Here is a 23,189-nt window from a genome sequence, read left to right on the forward strand (position 1 = left end):
AGCCTAATGAAACAAACGGATTTCCAACTTCTACAATCGGCCAAAACCTATCACTATAGGCGCCATCACAGCCTATAGTGAGAATTGGGTCGTGATAACTTTCGATATCCCAACCACTTCAAATTAATCAAAAACACAAAAGCAAACAACCAGGAATAACAATTTAACTAAAGCATATAAGGCATGGTAAAAGAAGCAACATGGTACATTAAATCAATTTCCACCTGCATGCTTTAACCCATGACGATACATATATAATGGTCACCTTGCATATATGTCGTCCCCACCCGTAAATCACATAGAAAATACACCAACTAGTGCTAATTCCGTCAAGCCAAGGTTAAACACGATACTTACCTCACTCTGCAACAAAATTAATTAATCAACCACGGCCTTGCCTTTTGAGCAAGTCTCCAAGACAACCAAATATAGCCAATTATAGATCAAACAATTCAAAATAACCTTTAGAAACTACCCACCAATAAAAAAGGTCCAATTTTGATCATTTTTGAAAACTTCAACAAAGTCAACCCCGGGCTCGTTTGGTCAAAATTCGAGATTCGGACGAAAACCTGATTAACCATTTACCACCACCACCCCGAGTCCGGTTGTGTGATTTGTTTTGAAATTCGACCTCAATTTGAGGTCTAAATCTCAATTTTATAAAATCCTCAAATTCTACCCAAATCCCTGATTTCTACCATGAAAATCCTAGATTTGATGTTAAAAACACATGAAAAGTAATGGGAATTGAAATAAAGTTGATTAGAGTTGCTTTACAATGATTTTGAGAAGAAGACATTCTTGAAAAATCTCCTTTAGAGTGTTTAGGGTTGAGAAATGGTGTTGTCACAATCCCAATCTCCCACCATAAGATGTCGTGATGGTACCCAGTGTCTAGGACTAGGTAAGCCTAACATACATGAAGAGATAACGGAAATAATAATAAAACTTCAAATTTAAACCAACCAGTTATCATAAAAGAACTCCATAATACAGCTGACAATAACTCCCAAAATATGGTGAGACTGAGTCATAATCTCTACATGAGTATACTGAAACATCCCTAATACATCACTATCTGAATAAGAGTATGCAAAAGAAAAGCAAGGACAGAGGGTCACTCTGAGGCCTGCGAACGCTGACAGGTATACCTTGAAGTCTCCAATCCGAAAGCTCAACTTATTGGTGCCAAGCCTGGTATGAGGTACCTAGATCTGCATAAAAAAATGTGCAGAAGCGTAAAATAAGTACACCACAATGGTACCCAGTAAGTATCAAGCCTAACCTCGGTAGAGCAGTGACGAGGTCAGGTCAAGACACCTACTAGGATAATAAAAGAACGTGAACATGTATGGTACAGTGCAATAATGGAAACAAGGAAATGATACAATGAAGAAATACAACAAGATAAGCTACACTGAATTTAAGGCAATAAAGGCATCAAGGGAGGAACACATAATAAGAATACCAAGGAAACAGTGCAAACAAAACACAAGTGGTGTAAATGAAAGGTAACAACAAGAATCACGTCCGAGGTACCGCCTTGTATCTCATTTGAAAATCAAAATCACAATATTTCCTTATATCACCGGGGGAACCTTACATTTAGTTTTGAAAATAATTTTCCCCGCAAGAGCTACCGCGTATTAGCCCACCTTATCACAATACAGAAACAGTAACTTCAACTAAGCATGTAAGGGCAAATAACAAGTAAGATATGGGACAAGTATTATCAATGTCAAAAAAAAACATATAAGGATGGATTAACGATGATGGATATAACATCTTATGACAATTCGATTAAAGGCATGAAAAGAATCCACATTGCTTAATCCGATTAATTTCCACATATAGCTCGTGTACCCACTCGTCACCTTGCGTGCACGGTTTTCACATACCACAAATGACACAAAACAACTCCAATCCTAAGGGGTAATTCCCCCACACAAAGTTAGGCAAGATACTTACTTCAAACAAGCTAACTCAGTTCACTAGTGAGCCTTTTCCGTAAATTTCCGACTCCGAACGGCTTGAATCTAGCCAAAATAACTTTATAAGAAAATCAAAAACACAACTTAAAAGGTCAACCCTGGGCCCGCATCTCGGAACCCGACCAAACTTACAAAATCCAAACACACATTCAATAACAAGTCCAACCATACTAAAATTATTCCATTCCAACCTCAAATCAACCTTCAAATCCTCAAAATATAGTTTCTGAAGTTTTCACAAATTTTTCTAATTTTTCCAACTTAAAACACTAATTAAATGGTTAAAATGATGGATTCATGTATAATAATCAAATCCGAGTTAAAATCACTTACCCCGATCAACTCTTTGAAAAACGCTCTCAAAATAGGCCAAAAGCGAGGTCTCTAGCTCAAAAGATGAAAAATGGGAACAAACCCTCGATCTGCCCCTTTTCTATGCAATGGTTCCGCTTCTGCGGACCAATAGCTACATTTGCGTCTCCGCACCTACGAAAAATCCATTTAAGTCGAGCACCTTCCACTTCTGCAGACAAAAACCCATTTCTACGGCCCCTCTAACCACATTAGTGTGTCCGCACATGCGGCCAAGTCCACCATAGGTGCGATGACACCAGAACTTTAGCAATCAACTAAGTTCAAAAATGAACCCGATTTCAATCTTATTCACACCCGGGGCCCTAGGGACCCTTTCCGAACATACTATAAAGTTCCAAAACACATAACGAACCTATTCGACGCCTATAATCACATCAAACAACATTGATTCTATGAATCACAACCTAATTCAATCCTTTTGAAACCATGAACATCCAACTTCCAAAACTAACGTCAATTCATACCAAACCAACTCCGATTAACCTCAAATTTTGCCCACAAGTCGTAAATTACACAACGGACCTATTTCAACTTCCAGAATCGAAATCTGATCCCGATATCAATAAAGTCAACTCTCGGTCAAACTTCTCAATCTTCCAAACCTTCAACTTTCTAACTTTCACCAATTCAAGCCAAAACGGCCTACAAACTTCCAAATGAATATCCGAACACGCTCCTAAGTCCAAAATCACCATACGAAGCTACCAGAATCATCAAAACTCCATTCCAATGTCTTGTACACAAAAGTAAAATTCTGGTCAACTCTTTTAACTTAAGCTTCCAACTTTGGGATTAAGTGTCCCATTGCACTCCGAAACTCACCCGAAACCAAAACCATGCACCCGACAAGTCACATAACCACAATATAAAACAAATAAGGGAACGGGGCTAAAATACTCAAAACTACTGGCCGGGTCGTTACTTCCTCCCCCTCTTAAAAAACATGTTCGTCCTCGAACGAGTATAGAGAGATACCTGAAATGGAGAAAAGATGAGGATAATGGCTATGCATATCCTTCTCGGTAACCCAAGCCACCTCCTCGACTAGTTGACCCTTTCATTGAACCTTCACTGAAGCAATGTTCTTTGGCCTCAGCTTTCGGACCTACTTGTCCAAGATGGCCACCGGCTCCTCAACATAAGATAAACCCATGTCCAATTGTACTGAACTGAAATCTAAAACATGGGATGGTTGACTGATACTTCCAGAGTATGGAAACATAAACACCAGATGAACTGCAGATAGACTAGGTGGAAATGCAAGCTTGTAGGCCACCTCACCAATCCTCTCAAGGATATCAAAAGGTCTGATATACCTAGGGCTCAACTTGCCCTTCTTCCCGAACCTCATCACACCCTCCATAGGTGAAACCTGGAGCAAGACTCGCTCTCCAACCATGAATGCAACATCATGAACCTTCCGATCCAAAGGAATCTATACCTAACAACTTAGCCTCTCCTGTCTCAAACTAACCAATTGGGGAATAACACTTTCTCCTATATAGGGCCTCATAAGGAGCCATCTAAATACTCGATTGGTAGATGTTGTTGTAGGTAAACTCCACAAGCAGCAAGAACTGATCCCAAGAACCCCAAAAATACTTAACACAGGCACGATACATATCCTCCAATATCTGAATGGTGCGCTCGGACTGTCCATCCGTCTAGGGGTGGAATGTTGTACTTAACTCAACCCGTATGCCTAACTCACATTGTATGGCTCTCTAGAAGCGCGATGTAAAGTGTGTGCCTCGGTCAGAGATAATGGATATCATCTTGCCATGAAGTCAGACAATATCGCAGGTATAGACCTGAGTCAAAAGCTCTGAAGAATAGGTAGTCACCACCAGAATGAAATGAGCCGACATGGTCAACCTATTCTCAATCACCCATGCAACGTCAAATTTCTTCTGAGTCCGTGGGAGCCCGACAACGAAGTCCATGGTAACACGCTCCCATTTCCACTCGGGAATCTCGAGTCTCTGAAGCAACCCACATGGCCTCTGATGCTCATACTTCACTTGTTGACAATTTAGGCCCCGAGCTTCATACCCCACTATGTCTTTCTTCATCCTCCTCCACCAATAGTGTTGCCTCAAATCCTGATACATCTTAGCGGAACCCGAATGAATGAAGTACTGTAAACTGTGGGCCTCCTAAAGAATAACTTACGTAACCCATCCATATTGGGCACACTTAATCGGCCATGCATCCACAACACACCATCATCTCCGATAGAAACTTCCTTGGCATTGCCATGATGTACCGTGTCCTTAAGGACTAGCAAGTGGGGGTCGTCATACTGACGTTCTATGATGCAATCATATAAAGAAGTCTGAGAAACCACGCAACCAAGAACTCGACTTGGCTCCGAAATATCCAATCTGACAAACTGGTTGGCCAAGGCCTGAACATCCAATGCTAATGGCCTCTCCGATATCGGTAGATATTCCATACTGCCCATACGCTCCGCCTTTCGGATCAAGGCATCGGCCACCATATTGGCTTTCCAGGGATGATATAGAATAATGATATCATAGTCTTTAAGCAACTCTAGCCATCTCCACTGATGCAAATTAAGATCTTATTATTTAAATAGATGCTGGAGACTCTAGTGGTCGGGATACACCTTACAAGGGACACCGTACAAATAGTGCCGCCAAATCTTCAAGGCATAAACAATAGCTGCCAACTCTAAGTTGTGGACATGATAATTCTTCTCATAAACCTTCAGTTTCCTAAACACGTAGGCAATCACCCTACTGTCTTGCATCAACATCGTGCAAACGCTAGCTCGTGACTCATCACAGTACACATTGTAAGACCCCGAACATGTAGGCAACACCAACACTAGGATGTAGTCAAAGCAGTCTTGAGCTTTTGAAAGCTCTCGTCACACTCCTCGGACCATCTGAAAGGAGCACACTTCTGGGTCAATCTGGTCATAGGTAAAGTAATAGATGAGAAACCCTCTACGAAATGGCGGTAATACCCGGCCAAACTAAGAAAACTCTGGATCTTAGTAGTTGAAGACGGTCTGATCCAACTCTGCACCACTTTAATCTTCTTTGAATCTACTTTGATCCCCTCACTTGACATCATATGACTGAAAAATGCCACTGAATCAAGCCAGAATTCACACTTTGAAAATTTTGCATACAACTTCTTTTCTCTCAAGATGTCGTCAATAAACACAATGACGAATGAATCAAGATTGGGTTGGAATACAATGTTCATCAGGTGCATGAATGATGTTGGGGTGTTGGTCAACCCAAATGACATCATAAGGAACTCGTAGTGACTATACCGAGTCCTAAAAGTGGTCTTCAGGATATCCGAATCTCGAATCTTCAGCTGATGATACCCTGACCGTAAATCAATCTTTGAGAACATTATGGCACCCTGTAGTTGCTCAAATAAGTCATCAATGCGTGGCAATGGGTACCTTTTCTTCATTGGAACCTTGTTCAGCTGCCGATAATCAATACACATGCGCATAGAACCATCCTTCTTCTTCACAAACAAAATCGGAGCACCCCAAGGTGACACACTAGGCCGAATAAAACCCTGATTAAGCAAATCTTGCAACTGCTCCATTAATTCATTCAACTCCATTAGGGCCATATGATATGGTGGAATAGAAATGGGTTGAGTGCCCGGCAATAAGTCAATACCAAAATCGATATCCCTATTGGGCATCATGCTTGGAAGATTTGCTGAAAATACATCTGGATAGTCTCTCATGGTAGGAGTATCAACACTGACATCTCTCGCAAAGGCTAGGTATGCATCACACCCCTTCTCAACCATCTGTTGTGCCTTAAAGAAGGATACAACCCTGCAAGGAACGCGATCTAAAGTACCCCTTCACCCAAAGCATGGTAAACCTGGCATAACCAATGTCGCAGTTTTGGCATGGCAATCTAGAATAGCATGATAGGGTGAAAACCAGTCCATGCCCAAGATAACATCAAAGTCTACTATGTTGAGCAATAATATATCAACTCTGGTCTCAAAACCACCAATAACAACTAAACACGATCGATACACACGGTCTAAAATAATAGAATCTTCCACAGGAATGGACACATAAATAGGAGAACTCAAAGAATCATAAGATATACCCGAATACAGAGGAAATTAAGATGATACATATGAGTGAGTGGAGCCTGGATTAAATATGACTGATACATATCTATAACAATCTAGAACAATATCTTTGATAACTACGTCTAATGCAAGTGCCTCCATCCTGCCCGAAAAAGCATAACATCTAGCCTGGCCTCCCCTCTAGGCCGACCCCTACCCGCCTGACCTCCACCCCTAGTTGGTTGTGCAAGTGGAGTGGCAACTGGAGCAGTAACCATGGCCTGAAAAGTCTGGGGACCTTGTGGAATAGGTGGAGCCTAAGTAGTCAGTGGAGGTGCACACCTCTTGAGTCTGGGGCAGTCCCTCACCATATGACGAGTATCACCACACTCAAAACAATCTCTTGGAGGACGTGGCTGCTGAAACTGGCTCAGCCCTGGTCGGCCGGACCGACCGCTGAAAGCACCCCGTACAGGAGGTGCACTAGATAGTGGCGGTGAATAATGACAACCTGAGACCTGGAAGTAGCTGGAGTACTACTAGAAGCTGAAAGTGTTGAATGAACTGGATGGCTCACATATCCTCTACCATGACGAGCTGTAATTGAGGCACGGGCACTACTATACCCGCCAGAACCTCGAGTCCTCTTGGCCTCCCTGTCCTCTCTCTGCTGGCCCAGCATACCCTCCAATCTCTATGCGATCTCTACCACCTATTGATATGGGGTATATATCTCCGACTCTTGATCCATGCTGAATCTAATACCATAGTTGAGCCCTTCGATAAATCAACGGACTCGCTCTCTAACTGTGGAAACCAAGGCAGGTGCATGTCTGGAAAACTCACTAAATCTGATATCATACTCTGACACTATCATGGTACCTTAGCGTAGCTGCTCAAACTCCGCGCGCCATGTATCCTGAGGCTCTAGGGAAAAACTCTCTCAAGAACATATCTAAAAACTAAGCCCATATGAGTGAAGCTGCATCGGTTGGGCTATCATCCTCATAGGCCCGCCACCACCGATAAGTTGGTCTCGACAGCTGGAAGGTAGTAAAAGTGAACCCGCTCGTCTCCACAATACCCATGGTGCGGAGAATATGGTGGTATTTCTCTAGAAAACCCTGTGCATCCTCTGTAGCTAGGCTGCTGAAAGTAGGAGGGTGGTACTTCTTTTACCTCTCAAGTCTAAGCTGCTCCTTCACAGATGTTACTGCCCTAACCTCAGGCTGAACTGGAAAAATTGGTTGCACTGTTATAACCTCTGGGACCTGGTCAATATGGACCCTCTACTTTGGGGTGTGGGCCGCGAGGATTCTGAGTTCCTCCCCCAGCCCGAGATGTGGCTAGTGCAAGTGGAATCAACCCCTCCTGAGCTAGAGAACCAAACATGCTCAAGAATTGTACGAGGGTCTTCTGAAGTTCAAGAGTGGCAACAGGCGCCTCGAGTGTCTGCCCCCAATTGGAACTACTGGTGGCTCCTCTGTTGCAGCTCGAGCAGGTGCTCTGGCTGCACCATGTGCCCCTCCTAGGCCTCTTCCTTGGCCCCGACCTCTCATAGCTCTAGCAGGGGGCCCGGGTGTCTAATCGTCGAATCTAGTGGTGCGTGTCATCACCAGACGTCTCCGTACAAATCCGTAAGACTCTACTAAATCTGCTTATGACTCGTAACACCTATGAATCTAGAGCTCTGATACCAACGTGTCATGACCCCAATCTCCCATTATAGGATGTCGTGATGGTATCTAGTCTCTAAGTCTAGGTAAGCCTATCATACATGAAGAGATAACAAAAATAATAATAAAACTTCAAATTTAAACCAACCGACTATCATAAAAGAACTCCACAATACAGCGGACAATAACTCCAAAAATTTGGTGATACTGAGTCATAAGATTTACACTAGTATACTGAAACATCCCTAATACATCACAATCTAAATATGAGTATGCAATAGAAAATCAAGGATAGAGGGTGACTCCGAGGCCTGCAAACGCCTGCAGGTATACCTTGAAGTCTCTAATCCGAAAGCTCAACTCACAGGTGCCTAGCCTAGTAAGAGGTACTTGGATCTGCACAAAAGGATGTGCAGATGCGCAGTATGAGCACACCACAACGATACTCAGTAAGTATCAAGCCTAACCTCGGTAGAGTAGTGAGGAGGTTAGGTAAAGACATTTACTAGGATAATAAAAGAAGCTGAACATGTATGGTACAGTATAATAATGGAAACAAGGAAATGATACAATGAAGAAATACAACAAGATAAGCTATACTGAATTTAAGAAAATAAAGGCATTAAGGGAGGAACACATAATAAGAATACCAAGGAAATAGTGCATACAAAACACAAGTGATGTAAATGAAAGGTAACAACAAGAATCACGTCCGAGGTATCGCCTCGTATTTCATTTCACAATCAGCATCATAATCCTTCCTTATATCACCACGGGAGCTTTACATTTAATTTTGAAAATTATTTTTCCCGAAATATCTACCCACATTTTAGCCCACCTTATCACACTACGTGGCTTCAAGTAGTTCCCCTACTAGCAACACACATATCGAGCCCACCTTATATCACCGCATGCGTATCAACCCTTATCCTTATACCACCGCATGTGTATCAATATCACAACGTATCACAACTCGCACCTCATGTGCCCAAATACCACAACTTGCCAAAAGAATCATCAGTAACAATGTTTCCACAATAAATAGCACATGGCTCAACCACAATGTATACAAGAGTCTCAACAATAGAAACTAGAAGTGAATAGCTCAACAAGAATAGTATTTCAGCAATTTACAACTTTGCCTCAATATGATCACGGATTTTACAACTTCAATACCAAAACTCAACAATAAGATATTCCCAAAAATAACAACTTCAAGTAAGGTAACTCAACAGTCAAATAATTAACAAGGCAATAAGAAAATAGTAACTTCAACTAAGTATGTAAGGGAAAATAATAAGTAAGAGATGGGACAAGTATTATCAATGTAAAATAAAGCATATAAGGATGGATTAACGATGATGGATATAACATGTTATGACAATTCGATTAAAGGCATGAAAATAATCCACATAGCTTAATCCAGTAAATTACCATATATAGTCCGTGTACCCACTCGTCACTTTGTATACATGATTTTTACATACCACAAATGACACAAAACAACGCCAATCTTAAGGGGTAATTCGCCCAAACAAAGTTAGACAAGATACTTACCTCAAACAAGCTAACTCAATCCACTAGTAAGCCTTTTCAACAAATACCGACTTCTAACGGCTCGAATCTAGCAAAAATAACTTTATACCATAAACACAAATCATAGGAAACTATTCCGGATAATAAAGTTGCAATCTTTAAAGAAAGAAATCAAAATGTCAACTCAAAAGGTCAACCCCGGGCTTGCGTCTCGGAACCCGACCAAACTTATAAAATCTGAACAACCATTCAATAACGAGTCTAACCATACTAAAAATATTCCATTCCAACCTCAAATGGACCTTCAAATCATCAAAATATAGCTTGTGAAGTTTTTCACAAATTTTTCCAATTTTCCAACTTAAAACACTAATTAAATGATAAAAATAATAATGGATTCATGCATAATAATCAAATCCGAGTTAAAATTACTTACCCTACTCAACTCCTTGAAAATCTCTCTCAAAATCGGCAAAAATTGAGGTCTCTAACTCAAAAGATGAAAAATGGGAACAAACCCTCAATCTGCCCCTTTTCTACCTAGTGATTCTGCTTCTGCGGACCAATAGCTGCATCTGCGACTCCGCACCTGCGGAAAATACATCGCAAGTGTGGCTATCACGTAAGCCCAACACCTTCTGCTTCTGCGGACAAAAACCCGCTTATGTGGTCCCTCCAACCGCACCAGTGTGTCTGCACCTGCGGCCAGGTCCATCGTAGGTGCGATGACACCGGAACTTCAGCAACTTTCAGCAATCAACTAAGTTCACAAATGAACCCGATTTCAATCTGATTCACACCCGGGGCCCCCGGGAACCCATCCAAACATACCAATAAGTTCCAAAACACATAACAACCTATTTGAGGCCTAAAATCACATCAAACAACATTGATTCTACGAATCGCAACCCAATTCAAACCTATTGAAATCATGAACATCCAACGTCCAAAACTAATGTCGATTCATACCAAACAAACTCCGATTGACCTCAAATTTTGGATACAAGTCATAAATGACACAACATACCTATTCTAACTTTCAGAATTGGAATCCGACCCCGATATCAATAAAGTCAATTTTCGATCAAACTTCTCAATCTTCCAAACATTCAACTTTATAACTTTCGCTAATTCAAGCCAAAACGACATGTGGACCTCCAAATCAAAATTCGAATACGCTCCTAAGTCCAAAATTATCATACGAAGCTACCGAAACCATCAAAACTCTATTTCGGAGCCGTCTATATAAAAATCAAACTATGGTCAACTCTTTCAACTTAAGCTTCCAACATTAGGACTATGTGTCCCATTTCACTCTGAAACTCACTCGAAACCAAAACCAACGACCTCGACAAGTCATATAACATGGAGGAGGAAATAAATAGGGGAACGAGTCTAAAATACCCAAAATAACCGACCGGGTCATTACATGTGTAAAATGAGTCATTTTTCCCTCTTTTACCCAGTTGTAAGTGTTGCAATTGCGAACTCTCATTCGCAATTGTGAAAAGCTCAAATGCGAAGCACGGATCGCAAAAGCGACATGCGGATACACCATTCGCATTTGCGAAGATGTCCAAGATTGACAGTGGTCGCAAATGCGACCAAAAAGTTCGCAAAAGCGACCCTAGTCAGTTTGCAAAAGCGAACCTTTTCCTCGCAGATGCGAGGTCACCCATCCCGGGCCCCTGCTCGCAAATGCGAAATCGTGTTTGCAAATACGAGCCAGACCTCGCAATTGCGAGATCTGCATTAGACACTAGAAACATGAGATGCACCAGCAGTCCTCAAACCATCCAAACTCACCCGTAGCACATCTGAAACTCACTCGAGCCCCTCAGGTTCCAAATCAAGCATGCACACAAGTGTAATAACATCTTATAAACTTGCTTGAACTATCAAAATACCAAAATAACATTCGAAACCACGAATCGGACATGAACATACATGATATTCAAAAGGAAACTCAAGAGTCGCTAGAAACACAACCAAGTGTCTGCTTCCTATCAAACCAACTTGGAATTACACACAAATTTGCAGACAAGATTTGTATATCTACACAGACCTATTCCAAGTCCTGAAACTAAAATCCAAACTCGGTAACCATAAAGGCAACCTACGGTCAAACCTAAGGAATTTCTAAACATTCAAATTGCCAACTTTCTGTAAAACTAGTCAAATCAACCTAGGGACCTCCGAATTTAATTCCGAAAATATGCCCAAGTCCAAAATCACAATAGGAACCTACCAAAATAGTCAAACATCAATCCTAGGTCGTTTACCCATAATATTGACCGTGATCAATTCTAATCTCATTTTAGTCATAATTTTTATTTTGTTCAAAAATTCACATAAAAGCTTTTCGAAAAGCGACACAGACCACGCACGTAAATCAAGAAATATCAAATGAAGCTATGGTAGGTCTCGGATCATGAAAATTAAGGCTAGTACTCAAAACGTCCTATCAGATTATCACATGAAGGTTCTTTGGATGACCTAGAGTACAATTTATCGCATAATTCTATTTGTAGTGTTCTTCTTATATTTGAAAACGTTTTTGGTATGCACTTGTGTCCCTCTTAGTTGAATTGCATTTCAAAAATAGTACTTGGTAGAATTAGTGAGTAATTAACTATTTACCTAGTTCAAGGTAATTTCAAATTTTTGTTGTAGTAATGCAGTTTTAATGTTTTTCTCAATTTGGTTATCTAATCACATTTGCACTTATTTCAGTTAGAACATTAAAACTTTTTCAATTAATATTAAAATTTGAGATTTGGTTTATGTTAATGCATTTGGAAAGTTTGATTTTCATTATTTTAATTTATTAAAACATTCCTATTCAAGTTAAATTTTAAATCTGACCTGAGTTAATTCGAAATTCTGGAAGTTGATGAATTTCTAAAGGCATTAAATTATTTTCGTATTTGAGTTAAATTTTAAAGATTCTGGTACTTACTTTGTGTTTCTTGGATTTACATCCGCACTTTCTAATCACAGCTTGGTAAATTTTAGTAAGTATGATAAAATATTTACTTCTTTAACTTAAAAGTTTAGATTTCTTTGATTGCTTTCATTTATAATATTTGGTTAGATATTTATTATGATGAAGTCTTGATGTGTATAAATAGTCACGATAATCTATTTCTCATAAGTGTCATTTCTCAAAGAAAACTACTCATCAATAAGTTTTTATATTATACTCCTTCCTTATAATTTTAGCCATGGAGGGTAAGAAGACTAGAGGACGACAAAGTATTCCAATGAAAAAAATAGAAAGTGAGGACGACCGCTATGCGACATTTTCAAAGCGTCGTTCGGGTATATATAAAAAGGCTAGCGAACTTGTTAAGCTATGCAATATTGATATTGGAATTGTACTCTTTTCCCCTACAGGTAAGCCTTTTTCATTTTTTCATCCTACATCCGAAGCGATTATTGATCGTTTTTTAAATCCTAATACGCAACTAAGTGAAAGCACTCGCCTAGTTGCAGCTCATGCACGAAACAAAGTGAATCAACTCAACAATAGGAGGGAATTGTTTGACAACATAAAAGAAGTTACAAGTGCTCAGTCTCTTTTACTTGACAACATGAAAGAAAATGGCCAAAGATACCGGTGGGAATCAATTGAGCAGTTTAATGCAGATGAAGTAAAAAAATATGAAGCTTGGCTAAGTACAACTGTTTTTAATCTGAATAATCGTTTGAAGCATTTGAAAAATGAGGCTTCATCTTCGTCTTCTTCACAGGCTTATCCAGAAAATACAGATAATTAATGCACCTAATGCGTAAGTTTAAATTCATATTATTAGGATGTGAGATTTCTTATTTTGTACTTTTTAGTTTGTTTTGATGATGCTACAAGCTGTATTCTGCTATGATTTCTATTATTAATATATGATGGTTTTACTTTTTAATACTATATGTTTTCTCCGATTTGAGTTAGGTTTCACTACTTCTGTATTTAAGCATAATTTATAATCTTATAAATATTACAATCAAAATATAATGTGGCTAAGGGTTTTATTCACTTCAATAGGTATTAATGTAGACTTAGATCTATAATTGAAAAAAAAAATATTCTAATGTATTTTTCTCGTGAAAAAATAAGATTTAGATCAGACGACAAAAAAAATGTAGATATGAAAAATAAATTGTTCATTATCTTATACTAGTACTTCAAGCATCCCAATAAGACATTTTAATATGCAATATAATTAAGAGGAACAAAACATATATATGAGTTCATCCAAAAATTTCTTGTGCCTAAAATATCTTTGTTTCTTCTTGATCTTGAAGGATCGTGCATTTTTTCTTCTGAAAATAATTAAGGAAACCTTTGAATAACTATATGTAATAACATTAATCTATAACCTAGAATAAATGACAATATAAAAATACTTTACTTTTTTTCGTCACAACTTGTAGACAAGAAAGCTAGGTGACAGGTAGGCTAAATTGATAGTTTGTAATAATATTTTTTATAATAAAAGAATTCCGAAAGCTACTGGCACACTGTTTAAAGCTCAGTGAATAATGGGTCCTTTCCTTCGAGCTTTTCTACTTAATTATTAGACTTTTATTTACGGCAGAGTTTGAACTCCTAATGTGCGTCTAGCACATACATTATGCATCTCATTCTTAAAACTAGATAGAGGATGATGATTCTATACATGAATATGAATCCCTTATAAGCAAATTTTCTAGATTGCAAAATCTGATTTAAACACATCAGTCGAAGCAAGTATGGACATGCTTTCAATATCAAATAGGCACAAACATATAAGGAGGATGTACAACAAATTCCTATGAAAACACATATAACATTTCATTAAGCTCACAGAACCACACAGAGATGAGACATCAACTCCATAGACATGATTTCTAATGCAACATAACCATTCATAATTGCAGAGATATACAAAGGTAAGCTTTCTTAATACCAGATGAGTCTACTGGATTCCAAACTAGCATTCACACAAATTCAACACAAGAGGGTCTTATAGGCATTAGTTTTACCATGAGCTAGAGATGCAAGCTTCAATCGGGAATTCTACATAAATTCAAGACAGAACACAACTACGCATACAAGATTCAATCACATGAGACTCTTTTAGAGCCAATAAGCTGAACTAAAATCAGTAACTTGCAAGGCTTTAAACACACACAGTTATGACATATAGCAGAAGTGCTAACATAAAGGAAAATTACAATGCAGATAGCTTAGCTACTTAGTAAGGGCTTAGACTCTAACAATGAGGCATAGACTAAAGTAGTTATGCAAATCAATATGAATCCTATAGGTAAGTGATACCAGAAGCATTAGCTTGAATTACAATCATGCAAATTCCAAAATATATAGTATGGCTGACATGCAATATACAGAATAGGAGGCTATATAAGCATATTCTTGATTCAAGAACTTAATAGACCAGAATCACATACATACATAAAGGAACTCGTTCAGACAGAAAAGTTTCAAACTCAAACAATTATGTTCACATAAATTCAGCACCACAGTTGATCTAAAACTCCAAAATTGAAGAACTTCTTATGCTCATCTCACTCATAAAGATACAAGTTTCAAACTAGTAGATTCAAGCGAATAAGAGAAGGAATTCTGAAACATGTTCGAGAGTAAGGATTATAATGCACTGTTGAGCTTCACGCATAAACAAAGAGCCCTGTGGGCATGATTCCTATTAAATATGTAACTAACACCAATCTAAGAAATTGACCACGTATTTGAAGTTAAACCATATCGATATTAAAATTGTGTAGTAAAGAATACTAACCAGTATGCGATTTGAACGAGGCAATTAAGAAATAATTCAAAGGTAGTTTTAATGGTGAATTACCAAATATTCGAACACCAGAGATTTCTTGAAATTACGGCATGTCAAAGTTCACGGGGACTTCTATGAGTCTCGAGCATAAAAGGGAGTGAGAGATGATATCCAAAAGCCTTGTGTTTCAGCCAGCTTAAGAACAAGCCAAAACAAAGAACCACCGCGAATTCAGAAAAAATACCAGTAAAGCAATACCCGAACAAAGAGTATTAAAATGGAACGAGTGACTGTATGAAAGAGAGAGATGTGATTAACGTCTACCCTGAAGGGAAAGGGGGAAGGGGTTTATATAGTTTCTATATCAAACAAAAACATAAGGAAAGAAATCAATCGCATGCAAACCGAATTAGAATCGGATTAGGGCAAACTCGTACATAAACCCTAATCGAGAGAGAATCACCAGAGATTTGTCAAGATCTAGAAAATAGCCCCTCTTCTTCAATGTATAAATCCAGGATCTTGTAGAAATTCCTAAAATTGGAGCCATATTGGCTTGATTAAAGAGAATTGGACTTCCCATAAATGAAACAATATCAATTATTACCATAAATGAACAAGCTATTGTGATGACCCGATAGGTCATTTTGAGTTTAAGCCTTGATTGCTGTATTCTGAGACCTCGGCTAGCATCGTTTAGTATTCCTTGATATGCATGCGTAGTCCGTGTCTTGTTCCGGAAAGTTTTTATGTGAAAAATTTAAGAAAATGTGAACGTTTGCCTTAAAACTAATTTGAGTTGACTACGATCAATATTTTGTGTAAACGGACCCGGATTAATATTTTGACGGTCTCCGAAGGTCTGTATTCTGATTTGGTACTTCGACGTATGCCCGAAATCGAATTCGAAAGTCCCTAACTTGATTTAATGTAATTTGTTGAAAACTAGTAATTTGAAGGTTTAAAGAATTTTTAAGTTTGACCGAAAATTGATTTTGTTGCTACCGAGTTTGGATTTCAGTTCCGGAACTTGGAATAGGTTCATTTTATCATTTATGACTTGTCTACAAAATTTAGTGCAAAACGGAGTTGATTTGATGTGATTCGGACTTCCGGTTGTAAATTTGCATGTTCTTGAGTTTCTTTGAAGACAAGGTGGGTTGCTCTGATGGTAAGCACCCTCCACTTCCAACCAAGAGGTTGTGAGTTCGATTCACCCCAAGAGCAAGGTGGGGAGTTCTTGGAGGGAAGGATGCCGAGGGTCATTTGAAAACAGCCTCTCAACCCCAAGGTAGGGGTAAGGTCTGCGTACACACTACCCTCCCCAGACCCCACTAGTGGGATTATACTAGGTTATTGTTGTTATTGTTGTTGTTGTTGTTGTTGAGTTTCTTTGAAAATTTCATACATTTTGATATCCGATTCGTACTTTTATGTGTTATTTTGGTATTTTGATCCCGCGAATGAGTTTGTATGATTTTTTTTAGACTTGTCTGGATGTTTGATTTGGAGCCCTGAGCGCTCGGGTGAGTTTCGGACGCATTTCAGATAGTTCATAGGAGTTCAGATTTTTGCAAGTGCTCAAATCTCGCATTTGCAAGAGCCGTATTTGTGGGCTTCATGATCTCATTTGCGAAGAGCAAAGTGGCCTAAAGAGTTCGCATTTGCGATAATGGCCTGGCCTGGGTATTGGTCGTATTTGTGATTAGTTGGATCGCTTTTGCGGATTGTCCATGTTCGTATTTGCGAACAAATCATCGTATTTGCGATGACAAGAGAGGTGTGAGATTCCTCACATTTGCGATGTATTCTTCGTATTTGCGGGGTTCGCATTTGCGAACCCCAGGTCGCATTTGCGATATCTGCCACTGGACAAATAGCTTAGAGATATGATTTTTAGTCTCATTTTTATATTTTGGAACCCTAGGCTCGGTAGAAGATAATTTTGAAGAGGGAATTTCATCTACAAACTTTGGGTCAGTAATTCTAATCCATTTCTAATCATATTCTATCAAGTTCTCTTAGATTTTAACTTCAAAATCATGAAAATTAAAGTGAAAATTTGTAAATCTTTGTCAAGTTTTGAAAAAATAAGAAATTGAGTTTTGAGAGTCGATTTAGACTCGAATTTTGAAACTAATCACATATATGAACTCGTGGGATCATGGGTAGTCGAAATCTATAATTGGACCAGGGTTTTGATCGGGCGGGCCCCGGGTTGACTTTTTGGGAAAAGATTAAAAAACTTAGCTTTATCTATTATAGTTGATTTTTCTAGCATTGTTTGATGATGTTATGTCGATTTTGATTAGATTTGATTGGTTTGGAGGCGAATTTTAGAAGAAAGGCCCCGGTTGAGCTTTGATTTGATTGCGGAGCGAGGTAAGAGTTGGGTCTAACCTTGATATGCAGGAATTAGGAACCCTTGAACTATATGTTATGTGAATTATGCGTGTAACGGCATATATGCGAGGTGATGAGTGCATATACGCCGTCAAAATGATTGTTTTCATGTCTTCCCTAGTATTTCATTAATTATCTTATTCCATGCCTTAACTGTTACATACTTTAGTTGATTTTTATGCCGTAATTGATTACTTGTCATTAACTATTCTTGTATTGAACTGTTTGTCCCTTCCATGACTCCGTGATTAATTGCTACTTGTCATTATCTATTCTTGTATTGAACTGTTTGTCCCTTCCATGACTCCGTGATTAATTGCTACTTGTCTTAATTGTCTTATTTGCATACCTTAATTGTCACGTAATTGATTATCTTGTTGCTTTTACATTATATGTAGCATTCTGTTGATTAGCACGTAGTTCCTTTATTGCTTTACTTTCAAATTCTTTAATTATAGAGATGTTTGTAAATTGAGTTATTGTTTGTGATATGGTGGAATGAGGGAGGATTTTGACCTTGATTATAATGATACGGTGGGATCGGGTTGCGCGTCGCAACGGTTGTGTACGTAATACTTGTTATTGATAAATTATGACACAGTGAAATAAGAGAGGATTATGATATCGATTATGATGATATGATGGGATCGAGTTGTGTGCCGCGATGGATTTTATATGTGATTCTTGATATTGATAAATGATATTATGGTGGAATAAGGGAGGATTGTGTGTGTACGGTGGGATCGAGTTGCGCGCCACAACGGATTGTGTATGTGAAACTCATTGTGTTGTGTTAGTTTTCAGCCTTTTATATGATATTTTGAGGTATGATATTCTGGATTCCTTGGTTGTGAGGATTGAGCTTATTTTCATAAATTAAACCATTTTACCATCATTTCATGTTCCCTTCCCTGTTATTATTATTATTACTGCGTACATGTTATTTTAAGTGACCCGCCTTAGCCTCGTCTCTACTTCGTCGTGGTTAGGCTCGGCACTTACAGAGTACATGGGGTCGATTGTACTCATACTACACTCTGCACTTCTTGTGCAGATTTTGGAGTTGGTCCTAGCGGTGGTCAGTAGATTGCTTAGATCCGGTGGTTGACGGAGACTTGAGGTACAATTGCATAGCGTTCGCAGTCCTGAAATCCCCTTCTATATTACTCGAGATGTTTATTTTGATTCAGATAGTTATGCTTTCATTCAGACTATTATTTTTAGTACTCTAGATGCTCGTATATTCGTAACACCAATTCTGGGATTTGTATTTGGATATCGCCGTTTATCAGATTTATCTACTTTGTTTTAGTTTATTTAGCTTATTGGTTTTCATTTGATTTGTATTAATAAAAATGGTTAATGACTACATCTAACGTTGGCTTGCCTAGCAAGTGGAATGTTCGGCGCCATCACGGTCTCGAGGGTAGGAATTCTGAGTCGTGACAATTGGTATCAGAGCACTAGGTTGCCTAGGTCTCATGAGTCATGAGCAAGCTTAGCAGAGTCTGGAGGATTGGTACAGAAACGTATGTACTTACCTTCCAGAGGCTATGGAGTTTAGGAAAAAATTCTCTTCTTTTCTTCTTTATCGTGCAATTTTATTCTATATTTCATAATTGAACCATTCTATTCTTGTTCTCTCACAGATGGCGAGAACACGCACAACATCTGTAGTCGGATAGGAGCCAGAGCCCCCTATGACAGCTACTACAAGGGGTAGAGGCCGAGGCAGAGGAAGAGCTCAGCCTAGAGCTCGAGCAGCAACACCCGCAGTGGATCCTTTAATTGATCACGAGGAGAAGGTCCCAACTCATACCGTGCCTGTCGGACTTGCTCATGTCCCGAAGGGGTTCATAACCACTCTAGTGCTTCAAGATGCTGTAGTCCGCTTCGTGGGCCTTATGGAGAGTGTGGCTGAGATCAGTGCATTCCTGATGGAATCAGCCATCTCTCGGGTTGGGGAAGGAGCACAGACTCCCGCTACTCACACCCCAAAGTAGTCAGCTACCCTATATCAGACTCCAGCAGCCCAATCAGTTGGGGTGCTTTAACCGGTTGTTGCGGCACAATCCGGTGATAGGACCTCCATGTCTTTTGAGGACTTGTTGAGGTTGGATAAGTTTACCAAGCTCTTTCCTATTCATTTCAGTTGTGCATCTTCTGAGGACCCACAAGATTACCAGGATCGTTACCACGAGGTATTGCGCAACATGGATATAGTTGAGACCAATGGGGTCGAGTTTGTAGTGTTTCAGATTACTTGTTCTGCCAAGAGATGGTGGAGAGATTATATGTTGACTAGATCAGATGATTCGCCTACTCTTACTTGGTATCAGTTTTCACAGCTATTTCTAGAGAAGTTCATTCCTTTCACTCTGAGAGAGGATTCCCGTAGGCAGTTTGAGCGTCTTCATCAGGGTAGTATGACTGCTACCCAATACGAGACCCGATTTGTGGTCCTAGCTCTCCATGTCATTGTTTAACTCCTTACCGAGAGGGAGAGAATAAGGAGATTCATTGATGGGCTCACTATTAGTATCATGCTCCAAATGGCCAAGGAGAATGGAGATGACATTTCTTTCTAGAGGGCCATAGATATTGCCAGACAGATCGAGATGGTTCGTGGTCAGGAGAGGGGGCCAGTGCCTGATAAAAGGCCTCGTCATTCCGGTGGTTTCAGTGGTGCCCCATCTGGAGGCAGGGATACCTTTGGTAGAGGCCATCCTCCTAGGCCATTCTAGTCAGTGCTTCCGGCATCCCAAAGCGCCGACCACCTCGCCGAGAATCCCGTAGATGGATATTACAAACTGCTTACCACGTATTTCCACGATAAAGAAGTACTATTTTCGGGGGAGGATATTGCAGAATCATACTATGGGTGGAGAATATTTTTCAATGGAGCAGCAAATTTCAAAGGAGTCGAAATTGGGGCAGTCCTGATTTCGGAATCTGGACAACACTATCCATCATCGGCAAAAATAAGATTTCCTTGTACCAATAATATGGTTGAATCCGAAGCGTGCATCCTTGGAATTAGAATGGCAGTCGACATGAACATCAAATAACTTTTGGTCATACGATATTCAGATTTGTTGATACACTAAGTCCAAGGAAAATGTTTCACCAAGAATGTCAAGATATTGTCGTACCTGCACTGCGTGAAGGAGCTATGCAAGAAGTTCACAAAGATTGAGTTCAAGCACGTCCCAAAGATTCACAACGAGTTTGCCGATGCCCCTACAACCTTATCATCTATGATTCAGCATCCAGACAAGAACTACATCGACCCTATCGAGGTAGAGATTAGGGATCAACCTGGATATTGCTTCCATGTAGATGAAGAACCAGATGGTAAACCAAGGTATCACAACATCAAAAAATTCCTTGCGACCCAGAATTACCCAAAGAATGCTACTAATGGTCAAAAGCGAGCACTCAGGAGGTTAGCAAACCACTTTTTCCTCAACGGGAAAGTCTTGTACAGGAGGACCCCAGACTTATGTTTGTTGAGATATGTAGACGCTACTGAAACCACCAGACTATTGGAAAAAATCCATGCAGGGATGTGTGCCACATGAACGAGTTCGCATTAGCTAAGAAACCTTTGAGAGCTATATACTTTTGGATGACTATGGAAAGCGACAACTACGTGCAGAAGTATCACTAGTGCCAGATTCATGGAGATTTCATCTGAGTTCCACCAAATGAGTTAAATGTAATGGGTTCACCCTGGTCGTTTGTCACCTAGGGCATGGACGTGATTGGACCCATAGAGCCTGCAGCATCAAACGGACATCGTTTCATCTTGGTAGCTATCGACTATTTTACCAAATGGGTCGAGGCAGCTACTTACAAGGCCGTCACAAAGAAGGTAGTGGTAGATTTTATCCGAAACAACATCGTGTGCAAATTTGGAATACCGAAGTCCATAATCACTGACAATGCCGCTAACCTCAACAGCGACCTCATGAGAGAAATATGTGACAAGTTCAGAATCATCCAATGCAATTCTATAGCCTACAGACCGAAAATGTATGGGGCAGTTGAGGCAGCTAACTAGAATATCAAGAGGATTCTAAGAAAGATAGTGGACAATCACAGGCAATGGCACAAGAAGCTACCCTTCGCTCTACTAGGTTATCAGACTACCATGAGAACATCCACTGGGGCAATGCCATACATGATGGTATATGAAACTAAAGCGGTGATACCCGCATAGGTTGAGATACCATCCTTAAGAGTCATTCAAGAAGCAAAATTGGACGATGCAGAGTGGATACAGGTCAGGCAGGAACAACTCATTCTCATTGACAAGAAAAGAATGGATGCAGTATGCCATGGATAACTATATCAGAATAGGATGGCCAATGCATTTAAAAAAGAGTGAAGCCTCTCCAATTCACACTGGGGCAGTTGGTTTTGAAAAAAATCTTTTCCCATCAAAAAGAAGCCAAGGGAAGTTCGCACCAAACTGGCAAGGTACTTACGTGGTTCATCGAGCACTATCGGGTGGAGCTCTAATTCTGGTAGAAGTGGATGGAAGTGTCAACATGAAGCTTATCAACTCAGATGTAACAGAACTACGTTCAACATGACTTCTCACGGAAGGATACATAGGAAACCCACGTAGGGTTCGGTTTCTCACCCCCATTTCTCTTGTAATAGAAAAACCAAATATCATTTTTTGTATGTTGTTCAGGAACTACGCCGACTTGATTTTCTCAGAAAGGAATACGTAGGCAATCCTCATCGGATTCAGTCATCTTTTGTAATTGAACTACATTCTGACCTGATTCCACTTGGATGTGTAGGCTGTCTGAGTCAGACTCGGCCATTTTCTTTCTTAATCTTATCATGTTGCATTTGTTGTAATCAAACTACCATTTGACCTGATTCCGTTTTGGATACGTAGGCTGCCTGAGTCAGGCTCGGTCATTTTTCATCATATTTTATCATCATCCCACGAACTACATTTAGACCTGATTCCATTTAGGATATGTAGTCAACCTGAAAGGGTTCAGTCATAACCTTAGGAAAGCCTTTGTAATGCATTGGTTATAATTAGGACGTAGTCGCAACATCAAGTAGCCGCATTGTCAGAGGCGTCACGAAAGATCGACATCAACATAACAAAGTTCTCAAAGGAATACGTTCGCATATGGAGAACATTTTCTAACATGTCATAATCCGGAACGACAGCATTTGCTTTAAAAGAAACAAGTATTTTCAAAATGTTTTCTAAATATATATATATATATATATATATATATATATATATATATATATATATATATATATATATATATATATATAAATACAATAAG

At 39.4% G+C, this 23,189-nt stretch overlaps 1 long non-coding RNA gene across 2 annotated transcripts; it reads right to left on the reverse strand.

The window, feature by feature from the left end:
• Positions 1–992: 992 nt before the first annotated feature.
• LOC117275632 (uncharacterized) lies at positions 993–16,111 on the reverse strand. 2 transcript variants are annotated; one of them, XR_011411315.1, is made up of 3 exons: positions 15,923–16,111; positions 15,532–15,654; positions 993–1,217 (listed from the first exon to the last, which is right to left on the reverse strand). It is a non-coding gene; the product is annotated as an uncharacterized lncRNA (long non-coding RNA). The 2 variants fall into 2 exon arrangements; XR_011411316.1 differs by having other exon boundaries at positions 15,897–16,111.
• Between the last annotated feature and the right edge of the window lie 7,078 nt (positions 16,112–23,189).

This window comes from Nicotiana tomentosiformis, chromosome 9 (assembly GCF_000390325.3).
Source record: "Nicotiana tomentosiformis chromosome 9, ASM39032v3, whole genome shotgun sequence".
Classification (NCBI taxonomy): Eukaryota; Viridiplantae; Streptophyta; class Magnoliopsida; order Solanales; family Solanaceae; genus Nicotiana; species Nicotiana tomentosiformis.